This window comes from Eubalaena glacialis, chromosome 1, assembly GCF_028564815.1.
Source record: "Eubalaena glacialis isolate mEubGla1 chromosome 1, mEubGla1.1.hap2.+ XY, whole genome shotgun sequence".
Lineage (NCBI taxonomy): Eukaryota > Metazoa > Chordata > Mammalia > Artiodactyla > Balaenidae > Eubalaena > Eubalaena glacialis.
In genome coordinates, this window is record NC_083716.1 from 93,895,369 (window position 1) to 93,913,259 (window position 17,891).

General features: G+C 73.8%; 10 non-coding genes and 7 pseudogenes across 10 annotated transcripts; all 17 read right to left on the reverse strand.

Annotated features, from left to right (window-relative positions):
• Positions 1-347: 347 nt before the first annotated feature.
• LOC133103712 (5S ribosomal RNA) lies at positions 348-466 on the reverse strand. The gene has a single exon (XR_009703358.1). It is a non-coding gene; the product is annotated as a 5S ribosomal RNA (ribosomal RNA).
• Positions 467-1,375: 909 nt separating this feature from the next.
• Positions 1,376-1,494, reverse strand: LOC133078293 (5S ribosomal RNA; annotated as a pseudogene).
• Positions 1,495-2,404: 910 nt separating this feature from the next.
• LOC133103716 (5S ribosomal RNA) lies at positions 2,405-2,523 on the reverse strand. Its single transcript, XR_009703359.1, has one exon. It is a non-coding gene; the product is annotated as a 5S ribosomal RNA (ribosomal RNA).
• A 910-nt stretch (positions 2,524-3,433) lies between these two features.
• Positions 3,434-3,552, reverse strand: LOC133078300 (5S ribosomal RNA; annotated as a pseudogene).
• A 946-nt stretch (positions 3,553-4,498) lies between these two features.
• LOC133103723 (5S ribosomal RNA) lies at positions 4,499-4,617 on the reverse strand. Its single transcript, XR_009703360.1, has one exon. It is a non-coding gene; the product is annotated as a 5S ribosomal RNA (ribosomal RNA).
• Positions 4,618-5,535: 918 nt separating this feature from the next.
• On the reverse strand, positions 5,536-5,654 carry LOC133103730 (5S ribosomal RNA). The gene has a single exon (XR_009703361.1). It is a non-coding gene; the product is annotated as a 5S ribosomal RNA (ribosomal RNA).
• Positions 5,655-6,563: 909 nt separating this feature from the next.
• Positions 6,564-6,682, reverse strand: LOC133078309 (5S ribosomal RNA; annotated as a pseudogene).
• A 910-nt stretch (positions 6,683-7,592) lies between these two features.
• LOC133103744 (5S ribosomal RNA) lies at positions 7,593-7,711 on the reverse strand. Its single transcript, XR_009703363.1, has one exon. It is a non-coding gene; the product is annotated as a 5S ribosomal RNA (ribosomal RNA).
• A 909-nt stretch (positions 7,712-8,620) lies between these two features.
• LOC133078315 (5S ribosomal RNA) lies at positions 8,621-8,739 on the reverse strand (annotated as a pseudogene).
• A 946-nt stretch (positions 8,740-9,685) lies between these two features.
• Positions 9,686-9,804, reverse strand: LOC133103747 (5S ribosomal RNA). Its single transcript, XR_009703367.1, has one exon. It is a non-coding gene; the product is annotated as a 5S ribosomal RNA (ribosomal RNA).
• Positions 9,805-10,722: 918 nt separating this feature from the next.
• On the reverse strand, positions 10,723-10,841 carry LOC133104515 (5S ribosomal RNA). Its single transcript, XR_009703600.1, has one exon. It is a non-coding gene; the product is annotated as a 5S ribosomal RNA (ribosomal RNA).
• A 909-nt stretch (positions 10,842-11,750) lies between these two features.
• LOC133078320 (5S ribosomal RNA) lies at positions 11,751-11,869 on the reverse strand (annotated as a pseudogene).
• Positions 11,870-12,779: 910 nt separating this feature from the next.
• Positions 12,780-12,898, reverse strand: LOC133104529 (5S ribosomal RNA). Its single transcript, XR_009703603.1, has one exon. It is a non-coding gene; the product is annotated as a 5S ribosomal RNA (ribosomal RNA).
• A 910-nt stretch (positions 12,899-13,808) lies between these two features.
• LOC133078325 (5S ribosomal RNA) lies at positions 13,809-13,927 on the reverse strand (annotated as a pseudogene).
• A 910-nt stretch (positions 13,928-14,837) lies between these two features.
• On the reverse strand, positions 14,838-14,956 carry LOC133103751 (5S ribosomal RNA). The gene has a single exon (XR_009703368.1). It is a non-coding gene; the product is annotated as a 5S ribosomal RNA (ribosomal RNA).
• A 908-nt stretch (positions 14,957-15,864) lies between these two features.
• LOC133078329 (5S ribosomal RNA) lies at positions 15,865-15,983 on the reverse strand (annotated as a pseudogene).
• A 946-nt stretch (positions 15,984-16,929) lies between these two features.
• Positions 16,930-17,048, reverse strand: LOC133103756 (5S ribosomal RNA). The gene has a single exon (XR_009703369.1). It is a non-coding gene; the product is annotated as a 5S ribosomal RNA (ribosomal RNA).
• Positions 17,049-17,891: the final 843 nt, after the last annotated feature.

Below are 17,891 nucleotides of genomic sequence, written 5' to 3' on the forward strand. Positions count from 1 at the left end.
CTGTGGAGAGACACACCGGCAGATAGGTGGCTGCGCCGGGGCTGGGCGCTGGTGGGGGCGGCCAGGTGCAGGTCAAGGGGCTCGCGGGCCGCACGGCCGGCACCCGGGCCTGAGGCGGAGTCTGGGTTCAGGCCAGCCACCCCGGGAGCGGCTGGGATGCGGCTGCCTTCCAGGGCCGCCTTCTGGCCGCCTGGCCGGCCAGGCAGGCGGAGAGCGCCCCCTCTGGCGCGCTGTGGTGGGAGGGGCCGGAGGAGGTGGGGCCTGCAGCGGTGCCCGGCGGGGGCGGGGGCGGGGGCGGGGGCGGAGGCGGCGGGCGACTAAAGGAGAAGGCGGAGCGGGAGGCAAAAAGCCTACAGCACCCGGTATTCCCAGGCGGTCTCCCATCCAAGTACTAACCAGGCCCGACCCTGCTTAGCTTCCGAGATCAGACGAGATCGGGCGCGTTCAGGGTGGTATGGCCGTAGACGCAGGAGGGGCCCGCGCGGTGCCTCTTGAGGCCCAGCTTCGCTGGCGCCTGCGCCTTACCGCCATGCCGGCGGCCAGCCCTCTCCGGCAGGGCCCTGCCGCCCGCCCAGGCAGGCGACAGGAGGCCTCGGGGACCCGGGGGTGGCGGAGTGGTGGGCCACCTCGCAGCCCAGGGCGGGCGGGACGCTCCAGGCCCGTCGGCGCTTGGCGCCCCGCCGCAGATCCCGCTCGACGCTCACAGGGACGCGGCCCCGGAGGCTTCAGGGCCCGGCGGCCGCGGTCCCTTGGGCATCCCCCCCTGCCCGCCCACGCGGAGTTAGGCGCAGCCCGGCCACGGCCGGGCCGGCCCTCCGGCCGGGCAGCAGCTGGCCCGAAGCCACTGGGAGCCACCATGGAGTGGGCACGGCCCCTTAGCCCCAGCAAGGCCCCCCCTTGCCCCCACGCCGCCCGCCGAGCACAGGACCCCGGCCCTGGTGGACGGCAGGCCCGGAGAAGCGGCCCCGGCCCCCGCCCCCGCTCCCGCCCCCGGCCGTGGCGAAACGGCGGAGGGGGGGCTTTTTCCGGAGGGAGCTGTGGAGAGACACACGGGCAGACAGGGGGCTGCGGCGCGGCTGGGCTCCGGTGGGGGCGGCCAAGTGCAGGTCGAGGGCCTCGCGGGCCGCACGGACGGCACCCCGGCCTGCGGCGGAGTCTGGGTCCGGGCCAGCCACCACGGGAGCGGCTGGGGTGGCGGCTGCCTTCCAGGGCCGCATTCTGGCCGCATGTCCAGCCAGCTCGGCGGGGAGCGATCCCTCCGGCGCGCTGTGTTGGGAGGGACGTGAGGAGGTGAGGCCTGCAGCGGTGCTCAGCGGGGGCGGAGGCGGCCTCGGCCGCGGGCCACTAAATGTCAAGGCGGAGCGGGAGGCAAAAAAGCCTACAGCACTCGGTATTCCCATGTGGTCTCCCATCCAGGTACGAAACAGGCCAGACCCTGATTAGCTTCCGAGATCAGACGAGGTGTGGTGCGTTCAGGGAGGTGTGGCCGTAGAATGCAGCGGGGGCCACGGTGTGCCTCTTGAGGCTTAGCTTCGCTGGTGCTGGCGACTTACCGCCAGCCCGGCAGCCAACCCTCTCCGGCGCGGCCCTGCCGTCCGCCCAGGCAAGCGACAGGAGGCCTCGAGGGCCCGGGGGTGGTGGAGTTGTGGGCGACTTCGCAGCTCAGGTCAGGCGGGACCCTCCAGGCCTGTAGGCGCTTGGCCCTCCGCCCCAGAGCCGCTCAACGCTCACAGGACTTGGCCCCGGAGGCTTAAGGGCCTGTGGCCCTCGGTCCCTTGTGCATTCCCCACCCTGTCAATCCACACAGTGCTAGGCGCAGCCCAGCCACGGCCTGGCCGGCCCGCCTGCCCAACGGCAGTTGGCCCGAAGCCACTGGGAGCCACCATTGAGCCGGCACGGCCCCTTAGACACAGCAACGCCACCCTTGCCCCCACGCCAACTGCCGAGCAAAGTTCCCGGCGCCTGGTGTCTAGCCAGCCCAGCGAACCGGTCCCAGCCCACGACCCCGCTCCCACTCTCGGCCGTGGCGAAGTGGCAAAGGGTGGGCTTTTTCCGGAGGGAGCTGTGGAGAGACACACGGGCAGACAGGGGGCTGCGGCGCGGCTGGGCTCCGGTGGGGGCGGCCAAGTGCAGGTCGAGGGCTTCGTGGGCCGCACGGACGGCACCCCGGCCTGCGGCGGAGTCTGGGTCCGGGCCAGCCACCACGGGAGCGGCTGGGGTGGCGGCTGCCTTCCAGGGCCGCCTTCTGGCCGCCTGGCCGGCCAGGCCGGCGCGGAGCGCCCCCTCTGGCGCGCTGTGGTGGGAGGGGCCGGAGGAGGTGGGGCCTGCAGCGCTGCCCGGCGGGGGCGGGGGCGGGGGCGGAGGCGGCGGGCGACTAAAGGAGAAGGCGGAGCGGGAGGCAAAAAGCCTACAGCACCCGGTATTCCCAGGCGGTCTCCCATCCAAGTACTAACCAGGCCCGACCCTGCTTAGCTTCCGAGATCAGACGAGATCGGGCGCGTTCAGGGTGGTATGGCCGTAGACGCAGGAGGGGCCCGCGCGGTACCTCTTGAGGCCCAGCTTCGCTGGCGCCTGCGCCTTACCGCCATGCCGGCGGCCAGCCCTCTCCGGCAGGGCCCTGCCGCCCGCCCAGGCAGGCGACAGGAGGCCTCAGGGACCCGGGGGTGGCGGAGTGGTGGGCCACCTCGCAGCCCAGGGAGGGCGGGACGCTCCAGGCCCGTCGGCGCTTGGCGCCCCGCCGCAGATCCCGCTCGACGCTCACAGGGACGCGGCCCCGGAGGCTTCAGGGCCCGGCGGCCGCGGTCCCTTGGGCATCCCCCCCTGCCCGCCCACGCGGAGTTAGGCGCAGCCCGGCCACGGCCGGGCCGGCCCTCCGGCCGGGCAGCAGCTGGCCCGAAGCCACTGGGAGCCACCATGGAGTGGGCACGGCCCCTTAGCCCCAGCAAGGCCCCCCCTTGCCCCCACGCCGCCCGCCGAGCACAGGACCCCGGCCCTGGTGGCCGGCAGGCCCGGAGAAGCGGCCCCGGCCCCCGCCCCCGCTCCCGCCCCCGGCCGTGGCGAAACGGCGGAGGGGGGGGCTTTTTCCGGAGGGAGCTGTGGAGAGACACACGGGCAGACAGGGGGCTGCGGCGCGGCTGGGCTCTGGTGGGGGCGGCCAAGTGCAGGTCGAGGGCCTCGCGGGCCGCACGGACGGCACCCCGGCCTGCGGCGGAGTCTGGGTCCGGGCCAGCCACCACGGGAGCGGCTGGGGTGGCGGCTGCCTTCCAGGGCCGCATTCTGGCCGCATGTCCAGCCAGCTCGGCGGGGAGCGATCCCTCCGGCGCGCTGTGTTGGGAGGGACGTGAGGAGGTGAGGCCTGCAGCGGTGCTCAGCGGGGGCGGAGGCGGCCTCGGCCGCGGGCCACTAAATGTCAAGGCGGAGCGGGAGGCAAAAAAGCCTACAGCACTCGGTATTCCCATGTGGTCTCCCATCCAGGTACGAAACAGGCCAGACCCTGATTAGCTTCCGAGATCAGACGAGGTGTGGTGCGTTCAGGGAGGTGTGGCCGTAGAATGCAGCGGGGGCCACGGTGTGCCTCTTGAGGCTTAGCTTCGCTGGTGCTGGCGACTTACCGCCAGCCCGGCAGCCAACCCTCTCCGGCGCGGCCCTGCCGTCCGCCCAGGCAAGCGACAGGAGGCCTCGAGGGCCCGGGGGTGGTGGAGTTGTGGGCGACTTCGCAGCTCAGGTCAGGCGGGACCCTCCAGGCCTGTAGGCGCTTGGCCCTCCGCCCCAGAGCCGCTCAACGCTCACAGGACTTGGCCCCGGAGGCTTAAGGGCCTGTGGCCCTCGGTCCCTTGTGCATTCCCCACCCTGTCAATCCACACAGTGCTAGGCGCAGCCCAGCCACGGCCTGGCCGGCCCGCCTGCCCAACGGCAGTTGGCCCGAAGCCACTGGGAGCCACCATTGAGCCGGCACGGCCCCTTAGACACAGCAACGCCACCCTTGCCCCCACGCCAACTGCCGAGCAAAGTTCCCGGCGCCTGGTGTCTAGCCAGCCCAGTGAACCGGTCCCAGCCCACGACCCCGCTCCCACTCTCGGCCGTGGCGAAGTGGCAAAGGGTGGGCTTTTTCCGGAGGGAGCTGTGGAGAGACACACGGGCAGACAGGGGGCTGCGGCGCGGCTGGGCTCCGGTGGGGGCGGCCAAGTGCAGGTCGAGGGCTTCGTGGGCCGCACGGACGGCACCCCGGCCTGCGGCGGAGTCTGGGTCCGGGCCAGCCACCACGGGAGCGGCTGGGGTGGCGGCTGCCTTCCAGGGCCGCCTTCTGGCCGCCTGGCCGGCCAGACCGGCGCGGAGCGCCCCCTCTGGCGCGCTGTGGTGGGAGGGGCCGGAGGAGGTGGGGCCTGCAGCGCTGCCCGGCGGGGGCGGGGGCGGGGGCGGAGGCAGCGGCCTCGGCCTCGGCCTCGGCCTCGGCCTAGGCCGCGGGCGACTAAAGGAGAAGGCGGAGCGGGAGGCAAAAAGCCTACAGCACCCGGTATTCCCAGGCGGTCTCCCATCCAAGTACTAACCAGGCCCGACCCTGCTTAGCTTCCGAGATCAGACGAGATCGGGCGCGTTCAGGGTGGTATGGCCGTAGACGTTAAAAGGGGCCCGCGGAGTGCCTCTTGAGGCCCAGCTTCGCTGGCGCTTGCGCCTCCCCGCCAGCCCGGCGGCCAGCCCGCCCCGGCAGGGCCCCGCCGCCCGCCCAGGCAGGGCAACGGCGGCCTCGGGTACCAGGGGGGTGGCGGAGGGTTCGGCGACCTCCCAGCCCAGGGCGGGCGGGACCCACCAAACCGTTCGGCGCTTGGCGCCCCGCCCCAGATCCCGCACGTCGCTCACAGGGACGTGGCCCCGGAGGCTTCAGGGCCCGGGGCCCGCGGTCCCTTGGGCCTCCCCTCTGCCCGCCCACGCGGCGCTAGGCGCAGCCCAGCCGCAGCCCGGGCCGGCCCTCCTGCCCGACGGCAGTCGGCCCTTAACCCACTGGGAGCCACCATTGAGTCGGCACGGCCCCTTAGCCCCAGCAAGGCCACCCTTGCCCCCACGCCACCCGCCGAGCACAGGACCCGGCGCCTTGTGGCCGGCCGGCCCGGAGCACCGGCCCCGGCCCCCGCCCCCGCTCCCGCCCCCGGCCGTGGCGAAACGGCGGAGGGGGGGCTTTTTCCGGAGGGAGCTGTGGAGAGACACACCGGCAGATAGGTGGCTGCGCCGGGGCTGGGCGCTGGTGGGGGCGGCCAGGTGCAGGTCAAGGGGCTCGCGGGCCGCACGGCCGGCACCCGGGCCTGAGGCGGAGTCTGGGTTCAGGCCAGCCACCCCGGGAGCGGCTGGGATGCGGCTGCCTTCCAGGGCCGCCTTCTGGCCGCCTGGCCGGCCAGGCAGGCGGAGAGCGCCCCCTCTGGCGCGCTGTGGTGGGAGGGGCCGGAGGAGGTGGGGCCTGCAGCGGTGCCCGGCGGGGGCGGGGGCGGGGGCGGGGGCGGAGGCGGCGGGCGACTAAAGGAGAAGGCGGAGCGGGAGGCAAAAAGCCTACAGCACCCGGTATTCCCAGGCGGTCTCCCATCCAAGTACTAACCAGGCCCGACCCTGCTTAGCTTCCGAGATCAGACGAGATCGGGCGCGTTCAGGGTGGTATGGCCGTAGACGCAGGAGGGGCCCGCGCGGTGCCTCTTGAGGCCCAGCTTCGCTGGCGCCTGCGCCTTACCGCCATGCCGGCGGCCAGCCCTCTCCCGCAGGGCCCTGCCGCCCGCCCAGGCAGGCGACAGGAGGCCTCGGGGACCCGGGGGTGGCGGAGTGGTGGGCCACCTCGCAGCCCAGGGCGGGCGGGACGCTCCAGGCCCGTCGGCGCTTGGCGCCCCGCCGCAGATCCCGCTCGACGCTCACAGGGACGCGGCCCCGGAGGCTTCAGGGCCCGGCGGCCGCGGTCCCTTGGGCATCCCCCCCTGCCCGCCCACGCGGAGTTAGGCGCAGCCCGGCCACGGCCGGGCCGGCCCTCCGGCTGGGCAGCAGCTGGCCCGAAGCCACTGGGAGCCACCATGGAGTGGGCACGGCCCCTTAGCCCCAGCAAGGCCCCCCCTTGCCCCCACGCCGCCCGCCGAGCACAGGACCCCGGCCCTGGTGGACGGCAGGCCCGGAGAAGCGGCCCCGGCCCCCGCCCCCGCTCCCGCCCCCGGCCGTGGCGAAACGGCGGATGGGGGGCTTTTTCCGGAGGGAGCTGTGGAGAGACACACGGGCAGACAGGGGGCTGCGGCGCGGCTGGGCTCTGGTGGGGGCGGCCAAGTGCAGGTCGAGGGCCTCGCGGGCCGCACGGACGGCACCCCGGCCTGCGGCGGAGTCTGGGTCCGGGCCAGCCACCACGGGAGCGGCTGGGGTGGCGGCTGCCTTCCAGGGCCGCATTCTGGCCGCATGTCCAGCCAGCTCGGCGGGGAGCGATCCCTCCGGCGCGCTGTGTTGGGAGGGACGTGAGGAGGTGAGGCCTGCAGCGGTGCTCAGCGGGGGCGGAGGCGGCCTCGGCCGCGGGCCACTAAATGTCAAGGCGGAGCGGGAGGCAAAAAAGCCTACAGCACTCGGTATTCCCATGTGGTCTCCCATCCAGGTACGAAACAGGCCAGACCCTGATTAGCTTCCGAGATCAGACGAGGTGTGGTGCGTTCAGGGAGGTGTGGCCGTAGAATGCAGCGGGGGCCACGGTGTGCCTCTTGAGGCTTAGCTTCGCTGGTGCTGGCGACTTACCGCCAGCCCGGCAGCCAACCCTCTCCGGCGCGGCCCTGCCGTCCGCCCAGGCAAGCGACAGGAGGCCTCGAGGGCCCGGGGGTGGTGGAGTTGTGGGCGACTTCGCAGCTCAGGTCAGGCGGGACCCTCCAGGCCTGTAGGCGCTTGGCCCTCCGCCCCAGAGCCGCTCAACGCTCACAGGACTTGGCCCCGGAGGCTTAAGGGCCTGTGGCCCTCGGTCCCTTGTGCATTCCCCACCCTGTCAATCCACACAGTGCTAGGCGCAGCCCAGCCACGGCCTGGCCGGCCCGCCTGCCCAACAGCAGTTGGCCCGAAGCCACTGGGAGCCACCATTGAGCCGGCACGGCCCCTTAGACACAGCAACGCCACCCTTGCCCCCACGCCAACTGCCGAGCAAAGTTCCCGGCGCCTGGTGTCTAGCCAGCCCAGCGAACCGGTCCCAGCCCACGACCCCGCTCCCACTCTCGGCCGTGGCGAAGTGGCAAAGGGTGGGCTTTTTCCGGAGGGAGCTGTGGAGAGACACACGGGCAGACAGGGGGCTGCGGCGCGGCTGGGCTCCGGTGGGGGCGGCCAAGTGCAGGTCGAGGGCTTCGTGGGCCGCACGGACGGCACCCCGGCCTGCGGCGGAGTCTGGGTCCGGGCCAGCCACCACGGGAGCGGCTGGGGTGGCGGCTGCCTTCCAGGGCCGCCTTCTGGCCGCCTGGCCGGCCAGGCCGGCGCGGAGCGCCCCCTCTGGCGCGCTGTGGTGGGAGGGGCCGGAGGAGGTGGGGCCTGCAGCGCTGCCCGGCGGGGGCGGGGGCGGGGGCGGAGGCGGCGGGCGACTAAAGGAGAAGGCGGAGCGGGAGGCAAAAAGCCTACAGCACCCGGTATTCCCAGGCGGTCTCCCATCCAAGTACTAACCAGGCCCGACCCTGCTTAGCTTCCGAGATCAGACGAGATCGGGCGCGTTCAGGGTGGTATGGCCGTAGACGCAGGAGGGGCCCGCGCGGTACCTCTTGAGGCCCAGCTTCGCTGGCGCCTGCGCCTTACCGCCATGCCGGCGGCCAGCCCTCTCCGGCAGGGCCCTGCCGCCCGCCCAGGCAGGCGACAGGAGGCCTCGGGGACCCGGGGGTGGCGGAGTGGTGGGCCACCTCGCAGCCCAGGGCGGGCGGGACGCTCCAGGCCCGTCGGCACTTGGCGCCCCGCCGCAGATCCCGCTCGACGCTCACAGGGACGCGGCCCCGGAGGCTTCAGGGCCCGGCGGCCGCGGTCCCTTGGGCATCCCCCCCTGCCCGCCCACGCGGAGTTAGGCGCAGCCCGGCCACGGCCGGGCCGGCCCTCCGGCCGGGCAGCAGCTGGCCCGAAGCCACTGGGAGCCACCATGGAGTGGGCACGGCCCCTTAGCCCCAGCAAGGCCCCCCCTTACCCCCACGCCGCCCGCCGAGCACAGGACCCCGGCCCTGGTGGCCGGCAGGCCCGGAGAAGCGGCCCCGGCCCCCGCCCCCGCTCCCGCCCCCGGCCGTGGCGAAACGGCGGAGGGGGGGCTTTTTCCGGAGGGAGCTGTGGAGAGACACACGGGCAGACAGGGGGCTGCGGCGCGGCTGGGCTCCGGTGGGGGCGGCCAAGTGCAGGTCGAGGGCCTCGCGGGCCGCACGGACGGCACCCCGGCCTGCGGCGGAGTCTGGGTCCGGGCCAGCCACCACGGGAGCGGCTGGGGTGGCGGCTGCCTTCCAGGGCCGCATTCTGGCCGCATGTCCAGCCAGCTCGGCGGGGAGCGATCCCTCCGGCGCGCTGTGTTGGGAGGGACGTGAGGAGGTGAGGCCTGCAGCGGTGCTCAGCGGGGGCGGAGGCGGCCTCGGCCGCGGGCCACTAAATGTCAAGGCGGAGCGGGAGGCAAAAAAGCCTACAGCACTCGGTATTCCCATGTGGTCTCCCATCCAGGTACGAAACAGGCCAGACCCTGATTAGCTTCCGAGATCAGACGAGGTGTGGTGCGTTCAGGGAGGTGTGGCCGTAGAATGCAGCGGGGGCCACGGTGTGCCTCTTGAGGCTTAGCTTCGCTGGTGCTGGCGACTTACCGCCAGCCCGGCAGCCAACCCTCTCCGGCGCGGCCCTGCCGTCCGCCCAGGCAAGCGACAGGAGGCCTCGAGGGCCCGGGGGTGGTGGAGTTGTGGGCGACTTCGCAGCTCAGGTCAGGCGGGACCCTCCAGGCCTGTAGGCGCTTGGCCCTCCGCCCCAGAGCCGCTCAACGCTCACAGGACTTGGCCCCGGAGGCTTAAGGGCCTGTGGCCCTCGGTCCCTTGTGCATTCCCCACCCTGTCAATCCACACAGTGCTAGGCGCAGCCCAGCCACGGCCTGGCCGGCCCGCCTGCCCAACGGCAGTTGGCCCGAAGCCACTGGGAGCCACCATTGAGCCGGCACGGCCCCTTAGACACAGCAACGCCACCCTTGCCCCCACGCCAACTGCCGAGCAAAGTTCCCGGCGCCTGGTGTCTAGCCAGCCCAGCGAACCGGTCCCAGCCCACGACCCCGCTCCCACTCTCGGCCGTGGCGAAGTGGCAAAGGGTGGGCTTTTTCTGGAGGGAGCTGTGGAGAGACACACGGGCAGACAGGGGGCTGCGGCGCGGCTGGGCTCCGGTGGGGGCGGCCAAGTGCAGGTCGAGGGCTTCGTGGGCCGCACGGACGGCACCCCGGCCTGCGGCGGAGTCTGGGTCCGGGCCAGCCACCACGGGAGCGGCTGGGGTGGCGGCTGCCTTCCAGGGCCGCCTTCTGGCCGCCTGGCCGGCCAGGCCGGCGCGGAGCGCCCCCTCTGGCGCGCTGTGGTGGGAGGGGCCGGAGGAGGTGGGGCCTGCAGCGCTGCCCGGCGGGGGCGGGGGCGGGGGCGGAGGCAGCGGCCTCGGCCTCGGCCTCGGCCTCGGCCTAGGCCGCGGGCGACTAAAGGAGAAGGCGGAGCGGGAGGCAAAAAGCCTACAGCACCCGGTATTCCCAGGCGGTCTCCCATCCAAGTACTAACCAGGCCCGACCCTGCTTAGCTTCCGAGATCAGACGAGATCGGGCGCGTTCAGGGTGGTATGGCCGTAGACGTTAAAAGGGGCCCGCGGAGTGCCTCTTGAGGCCCAGCTTCGCTCGCGCTTGCGCCTCCCCGCCAGCCCGGCGGCCAGCCCGCCCCGGCAGGGCCCCGCCGCCCGCCCAGGCAGGGCAACGGCGGCCTCGGGTACCAGGGGGGTGGCGGAGGGTTCGGCGACCTCCCAGCCCAGGGCGGGCGGGACCCACCAAACCGTTCGGCGCTTGGCGCCCCGCCCCAGATCCCGCACGTCGCTCACAGGGACGTGGCCCCGGAGGCTTCAGGGCCCGGGGCCCGCGGTCCCTTGGGCCTCCCCTCTGCCCGCCCACGCGGCGCTAGGCGCAGCCCAGCCGCAGCCCGGGCCGGCCCTCCTGCCCGACGGCAGTCGGCCCTTAACCCACTGGGAGCCACCATTGAGTCGGCACGGCCCCTTAGCCCCAGCAAGGCCACCCTTGCCCCCACGCCACCCGCCGAGCACAGGACCCGGCGCCTTGTGGCCGGCCGGCCCGGAGCACCGGCCCCGGCCCCCGCCCCCGCTCCCGCCCCCGGCCGTGGCGAAACGGCGGAGGGGGGGCTTTTTCCGGAGGGAGCTGTGGAGAGACACACCGGCAGATAGGTGGCTGCGCCGGGGCTGGGCGCTGGTGGGGGCGGCCAGGTGCAGGTCAAGGGGCTCGCGGGCCGCACGGCCGGCACCCGGGCCTGAGGCGGAGTCTGGGTTCAGGCCAGCCACCCCGGGAGCGGCTGGGATGCGGCTGCCTTCCAGGGCCGCCTTCTGGCCGCCTGGCCGGCCAGGCAGGCGGAGAGCGCCCCCTCTGGCGCGCTGTGGTGGGAGGGGCCGGAGGAGGTGGGGCCTGCAGCGGTGCCCGGCGGGGGCGGGGGCGGGGGCGGGGGCGGAGGCGGCGGGCGACTAAAGGAGAAGGCGGAGCGGGAGGCAAAAAGCCTACAGCACCCGGTATTCCCAGGCGGTCTCCCATCCAAGTACTAACCAGGGCCGACCCTGCTTAGCTTCCGAGATCAGACGAGATCGGGCGCGTTCAGGGTGGTATGGCCGTAGACGCAGGAGGGGCCCGCGCGGTGCCTCTTGAGGCCCAGCTTCGCTGGCGCCTGCGCCTTACCGCCATGCCGGCGGCCAGCCCTCTCCGGCAGGGCCCTGCCGCCCGCCCAGGCAGGCGACAGGAGGCCTCGGGGACCCGGGGGTGGCGGAGTGGTGGGCCACCTCGCAGCCCAGGGCGGGCGGGACGCTCCAGGCCCGTCGGCGCTTGGCGCCCCGCCGCAGATCCCGCTCGACGCTCACAGGGACGCGGCCCCGGAGGCTTCAGGGCCCGGCGGCCGCGGTCCCTTGGGCATCCCCCCCTGCCCGCCCACGCGGAGTTAGGCGCAGCCCGGCCACGGCCGGGCCGGCCCTCCGGCCGGGCAGCAGCTGGCCCGAAGCCACTGGGAGCCACCATGGAGTGGGCACGGCCCCTTAGCCCCAGCAAGGCCCCCCCTTGCCCCCACGCCGCCCGCCGAGCACAGGACCCCGGCCCTGGTGGCCGGCAGGCCCGGAGAAGCGGCCCCGGCCCCCGCCCCCGCTCCCGCCCCCGGCCGTGGCGAAACGGCGGAGGGGGGGCTTTTTCCGGAGGGAGCTGTGGAGAGACACACGGGCAGACAGGGGGCTGCGGCGCGGCTGGGCTCCGGTGGGGGCGGCCAAGTGCAGGTCGAGGGCCTCGCGGGCCGCACGGACGGCACCCCGGCCTGCGGCGGAGTCTGGGTCCGGGCCAGCCACCACGGGAGCGGCTGGGGTGGCGGCTGCCTTCCAGGGCCGCATTCTGGCCGCATGTCCAGCCAGCTCGGCGGGGAGCGATCCCTCCGGCGCGCTGTGTTGGGAGGGACGTGAGGAGGTGAGGCCTGCAGCGGTGCTCAGCGGGGGCGGAGGCGGCCTCGGCCGCGGGCCACTAAATGTCAAGGCGGAGCGGGAGGCAAAAAAGCCTACAGCACTCGGTATTCCCATGTGGTCTCCCATCCAGGTACGAAACAGGCCAGACCCTGATTAGCTTCCGAGATCAGACGAGGTGTGGTGCGTTCAGGGAGGTGTGGCCGTAGAATGCAGCGGGGGCCACGGTGTGCCTCTTGAGGCTTAGCTTCGCTGGTGCTGGCGACTTACCGCCAGCCCGGCAGCCAACCCTCTCCAGCGCGGCCCTGCCGTCCGCCCAGGCAAGCGACAGGAGGCCTCGAGGGCCCGGGGGTGGTGGAGTTGTGGGCGACTTCGCAGCTCAGGTCAGGCGGGACCCTCCAGGCCTGTAGGCGCTTGGCCCTCCGCCCCAGAGCCGCTCAACGCTCACAGGACTTGGCCCCGGAGGCTTAAGGGCCTGTGGCCCTCGGTCCCTTGTGCATTCCCCACCCTGTCAATCCACACAGTGCTAGGCGCAGCCCAGCCACGGCCTGGCCGGCCCGCCTGCCCAACGGCAGTTGGCCCGAAGCCACTGGGAGCCACCATTGAGCCGGCACGGCCCCTTAGACACAGCAACGCCACCCTTGCCCCCACGCCAACTGCCGAGCAAAGTTCCCGGCGCCTGGTGTCTAGCCAGCCCAGCGAACCGGTCCCAGCCCACGACCCCGCTCCCACTCTCGGCCGTGGCGAAGTGGCAAAGGGTGGGCTTTTTCCGGAGGGAGCTGTGGAGAGACACACGGGCAGACAGGGGGCTGCGGCGCGGCTGGGCTCCGGTGGGGGCGGCCAAGTGCAGGTCGAGGGCTTCGTGGGCCGCACGGACGGCACCCCGGCCTGCGGCGGAGTCTGGGTCCGGGCCAGCCACCACGGGAGCGGCTGGGGTGGCGGCTGCCTTCCAGGGCCGCCTTCTGGCCGCCTGGCCGGCCAGGCCGGCGCGGAGCGCCCCCTCTGGCGCGCTGTGGTGGGAGGGGCCGGAGGAGGTGGGGCCTGCAGCGCTGCCCGGCGGGGGCGGGGGCGGGGGCGGAGGCGGCGGGCGACTAAAGGAGAAGGCGGAGCGGGAGGCAAAAAGCCTACAGCACCCGGTATTCCCAGGCGGTCTCCCATCCAAGTACTAACCAGGCCCGACCCTGCTTAGCTTCTGAGATCAGACGAGATCGGGCGCGTTCAGGGTGGTATGGCCGTAGACGCAGGAGGGGCCCGCGCGGTACCTCTTGAGGCCCAGCTTCGCTGGCGCCTGCGCCTTACCACCATGCCGGCGGCCAGCCCTCTCCGGCAGGGCCCTGCCGCCCGCCCAGGCAGGCGACAGGAGGCCTCGGGGACCCGGGGGTGGCGGAGTGGTGGGCCACCTCGCAGCCCAGGGCGGGCGGGACGCTCCAGGCCCGTCGGCGCTTGGCGCCCCGCCGCAGATCCCGCTCGACGCTCACAGGGACGCGGCCCCGGAGGCTTCAGGGCCCGGCGGCCGCGGTCCCTTGGGCATCCCCCCCTGCCCGCCCACGCGGAGTTAGGCGCAGCCCGGCCACGGCCGGGCCGGCCCTCCGGCCGGGCAGCAGCTGGCCCGAAGCCACTGGGAGCCACCATGGAGTGGGCACGGCCCCTTAGCCCCAGCAAGGCCCCCCCTTGCCCCCACGCCGCCCGCCGAGCACAGGACCCCGGCCCTGGTGGCCGGCAGGCCCGGAGAAGCGGCCCCGGCCCCCGCCCCCGCTCCCGCCCCCGGCCGTGGCGAAACGGCGGAGGGGGGGGCTTTTTCCGGAGGGAGCTGTGGAGAGACACACGGGCAGACAGGGGGCTGCGGCGCGGCTGGGCTCCGGTGGGGGCGGCCAAGTGCAGGTCGAGGGCCTCGCGGGCCGCACGGACGGCACCCCGGCCTGCGGCGGAGTCTGGGTCCGGGCCAGCCACCACGGGAGCGGCTGGGGTGGCGGCTGCCTTCCAGGGCCGCATTCTGGCCGCATGTCCAGCCAGCTCGGCGGGGAGCGATCCCTCCGGCGCGCTGTGTTGGGAGGGACGTGAGGAGGTGAGGCCTGCAGCGGTGCTCAGCGGGGGCGGAGGCGGCCTCGGCCGCGGGCCACTAAATGTCAAGGCGGAGCGGGAGGCAAAAAAGCCTACAGCACTCGGTATTCCCATGTGGTCTCCCATCCAGGTACGAAACAGGCCAGACCCTGATTAGCTTCCGAGATCAGACGAGGTGTGGTGCGTTCAGGGAGGTGTGGCCGTAGAATGCAGCGGGGGCCACGGTGTGCCTCTTGAGGCTTAGCTTCGCTGGTGCTGGCGACTTACCGCCAGCCCGGCAGCCAACCCTCTCCGGCGCGGCCCTGCCGTCCGCCCAGGCAAGCGACAGGAGGCCTCGAGGGCCCGGGGGTGGTGGAGTTGTGGGCGACTTCGCAGCTCAGGTCAGGCGGGACCCTCCAGGCCTGTAGGCGCTTGGCCCTCCGCCCCAGAGCCGCTCAACGCTCACAGGACTTGGCCCCGGAGGCTTAAGGGCCTGTGGCCCTCGGTCCCTTGTGCATTCCCCACCCTGTCAATCCACACAGTGCTAGGCGCAGCCCAGCCACGGCCTGGCCGGCCCGCCTGCCCAACGGCAGTTGGCCCGAAGCCACTGGGAGCCACCATTGAGCCGGCACGGCCCCTTAGACACAGCAACGCCACCCTTGCCCCCACGCCAACTGCCGAGCAAAGTTCCCGGCGCCTGGTGTCTAGCCAGCCCAGCGAACCGGTCCCAGCCCACGACCCCGCTCCCACTCTCGGCCGTGGCGAAGTGGCAAAGGGTGGGCTTTTTCCGGAGGGAGCTGTGGAGAGACACACGGGCAGACAGGGGGCTGCGGCGCGGCTGGGCTCCGGTGGGGGCGGCCAAGTGCAGGTCGAGGGCTTCGTGGGCCGCACGGACGGCACCCCGGCCTGCGGCGGAGTCTGGGTCCGGGCCAGCCACCACGGGAGCGGCTGGGGTGGCGGCTGCCTTCCAGGGCCGCCTTCTGGCCGCCTGGCCGGCCAGGCCGGCGCGGAGCGCCCCCTCTGGCGCGCTGTGGTGGGAGGGGCCGGAGGAGGTGGGGCCTGCAGCGCTGCCCGGCGGGGGCGGGGGCGGGGGCGGAGGCAGCGGGCGACTAAAGGAGAAGGCGGAGCGGGAGGCAAAAAGCCTACAGCACCCGGTATTCCCAGGCGGTCTCCCATCCAAGTACTAACCAGGCCCGACCCTGCTTAGCTTCCGAGATCAGACGAGATCGGGCGCGTTCAGGGTGGTATGGCCGTAGACGCAGGAGGGGCCCGCGCGGTACCTCTTGAGGCCCAGCTTCGCTGGCGCCTGCGCCTTACCGCCATGCCGGCGGCCAGCCCTCTCCGGCAGGGCCCTGCCGCCCGCCCAGGCAGGCGACAGGAGGCCTCGGGGACCCGGGGGTGGCGGAGTGGTGGGCCACCTCGCAGCCCAGGGCGGGCGGGACGCTCCAGGCCCGTCGGCGCTTGGCGGCCCGCCGCAGATCCCGCTCGACGCTCACAGGGACGCGGCCCCGGAGGCTTCAGGGCCCGGCGGCCGCGGTCCCTTGGGCATCCCCCCCTGCCCGCCCACGCGGAGTTAGGCGCAGCCCGGCCACGGCCGGGCCGGCCCTCCGGCCGGGCAGCAGCTGGCCCGAAGCCACTGGGAGCCACCATGGAGTGGGCACGGCCCCTTAGCCCCAGCAAGGCCCCCCCTTGCCCCCACGCCGCCCGCCGAGCACAGGACCCCGGCCCTGGTGGCCGGCAGGCCCGGAGAAGCGGCCCCGGCCCCCGCCCCCGCTCCCGCCCCCGGCCGTGGCGAAACGGCGGAGGGGGGGGCTTTTTCCGGAGGGAGCTGTGGAGAGACACACGGACAGACGGGGCTGCGGCGCGGCTGGGCTCCGGTGGGGGCGGCCAAGTGCAGGTCGAGGGCCTCGCGGGCCGCACGGACGGCACCCCGGCCTGCGGCGGAGTCTGGGTCCGGGCCAGCCACCACGGGAGCGGCTGGGGTGGCGGCTGCCTTCCAGGGCCGCATTCTGGCCGCATGTCCAGCCAGCTCGGCGGGGAGCGATCCCTCCGGCGCGCTGTGTTGGGAGGGACGTGAGGAGGTGAGGCCTGCAGCGGTGCTCAGCGGGGGCGGAGGCGGCCTCGGCCGCGGGCCACTAAATGTCAAGGCGGAGCGGGAGGCAAAAAAGCCTACAGCACTCGGTATTCCCATGTGGTCTCCCATCCAGGTACGAAACAGGCCAGACCCTGATTAGCTTCCGAGATCAGACGAGGTGTGGTGCGTTCAGGGAGGTGTGGCCGTAGAATGCAGCGGGGGCCACGGTGTGCCTCTTGAGGCTTAGCTTCGCTGGTGCTGGCGACTTACCGCCAGCCCGGCAGCCAACCCTCTCCGGCGCGGCCCTGCCGTCCGCCCAGGCAAGCGACAGGAGGCCTCGAGGGCCCGGGGGTGGTGGAGTTGTGGGCGACTTCGCAGCTCAGGTCAGGCGGGACCCTCCAGGCCTGTAGGCGCTTGGCCCTCCGCCCCAGAGCCGCTCAACGCTCACAGGACTTGGCCCCGGAGGCTTAAGGGCCTGTGGCCCTCGGTCCCTTGTGCATTCCCCACCCTGTCAATCCACACAGTGCTAGGCGCAGCCCAGCCACGGCCTGGCCGGCCCGCCTGCCCAACGGCAGTTGGCCCGAAGCCACTGGGAGCCACCATTGAGCCGGCACGGCCCCTTAGACACAGCAACGCCACCCTTGCCCCCACGCCAACTGCCGAGCAAAGTTCCCGGCGCCTGGTGTCTAGCCAGCCCAGCGAACCGGTCCCAGCCCACGACCCCGCTCCCACTCTCGGCCGTGGCGAAGTGGCAAAGGGTGGGCTTTTTCCGGAGGGAGCTGTGGAGAGACACACGGGCAGACAGGGGGCTGCGGCGCGGCTGGGCTCCGGTGGGGGCGGCCAAGTGCAGGTCGAGGGCTTCGTGGGCCGCACGGACGGCACCCCGGCCTGCGGCGGAGTCTGGGTCCGGGCCAGCCACCACGGGAGCGGCTGGGGTGGCGGCTGCCTTCCAGGGCCGCCTTCTGGCCGCCTGGCCGGCCAGGCCGGCGCGGAGCGCCCCCTCTGGCGCGCTGTGGTGGGAGGGGCCGGAGGAGGTGGGGCCTGCAGCGCTGCCCGGCGGGGGCGGGGGCGGGGGCGGAGGCAGCGGCCTCGGCCTCGGCCTCGGCCTCGGCCTAGGCCGCGGGCGACTAAAGGAGAAGGCGGAGCGGGAGGCAAAAAGCCTACAGCACCCGGTATTCCCAGGCGGTCTCCCATCCAAGTACTAACCAGGCCCGACCCTGCTTAGCTTCCGAGATCAGACGAGATCGGGCGCGTTCAGGGTGGTATGGCCGTAGACGTTAAAAGGGGCCCGCGGAGTGCCTCTTGAGGCCCAGCTTCGCTGGCGCTTGCGCCTCCCCGCCAGCCCGGCGGCCAGCCCGCCCCGGCAGGGCCCCGCCGCCCGCCCAGGCAGGGCAACGGCGGCCTCGGGTACCAGGGGGGTGGCGGAGGGTTCGGCGACCTCCCAGCCCAGGGCGGGCGGGACCCACCAAACCGTTCGGCGCTTGGCGCCCCGCCCCAGATCCCGCACGTCGCTCACAGGGACGTGGCCCCGGAGGCTTCAGGGCCCGGGGCCCGCGGTCCCTTGGGCCTCCCCTCTGCCCGCCCACGCGGCGCTAGGCGCAGCCCAGCCGCAGCCCGGGCCGGCCCTCCTGCCCGACGGCAGTCGGCCCTTAACCCACTGGGAGCCACCATTGAGTCGGCACGGCCCCTTAGCCCCAGCAAGGCCACCCTTGCCCCCACGCCACCCGCCGAGCACAGGACCCGGCGCCTTGTGGCCGGCCGGCCCGGAGCACCGGCCCCGGCCCCCGCCCCCGCTCCCGCCCCCGGCCGTGGCGAAACGGCGGAGGGGGGGGCTTTTTCCGGAGGGAGCTGTGGAGAGACACACGGGCAGACAGGGGGCTGCGGCGCGGCTGGGCTCCGGTGGGGGCGGCCAAGTGCAGGTCGAGGGCCTCGCGGGCCGCACGGACGGCACCCCGGCCTGCGGCGGAGTCTGGGTCCGGGCCAGCCACCACGGGAGCGGCTGGGGTGGCGGCTGCCTTCCAGGGCCGCATTCTGGCCGCATGTCCAGCCAGCTCGGCGGGGAGCGATCCCTCCGGCGCGCTGTGTTGGGAGGGACGTGAGGAGGTGAGGCCTGCAGCGG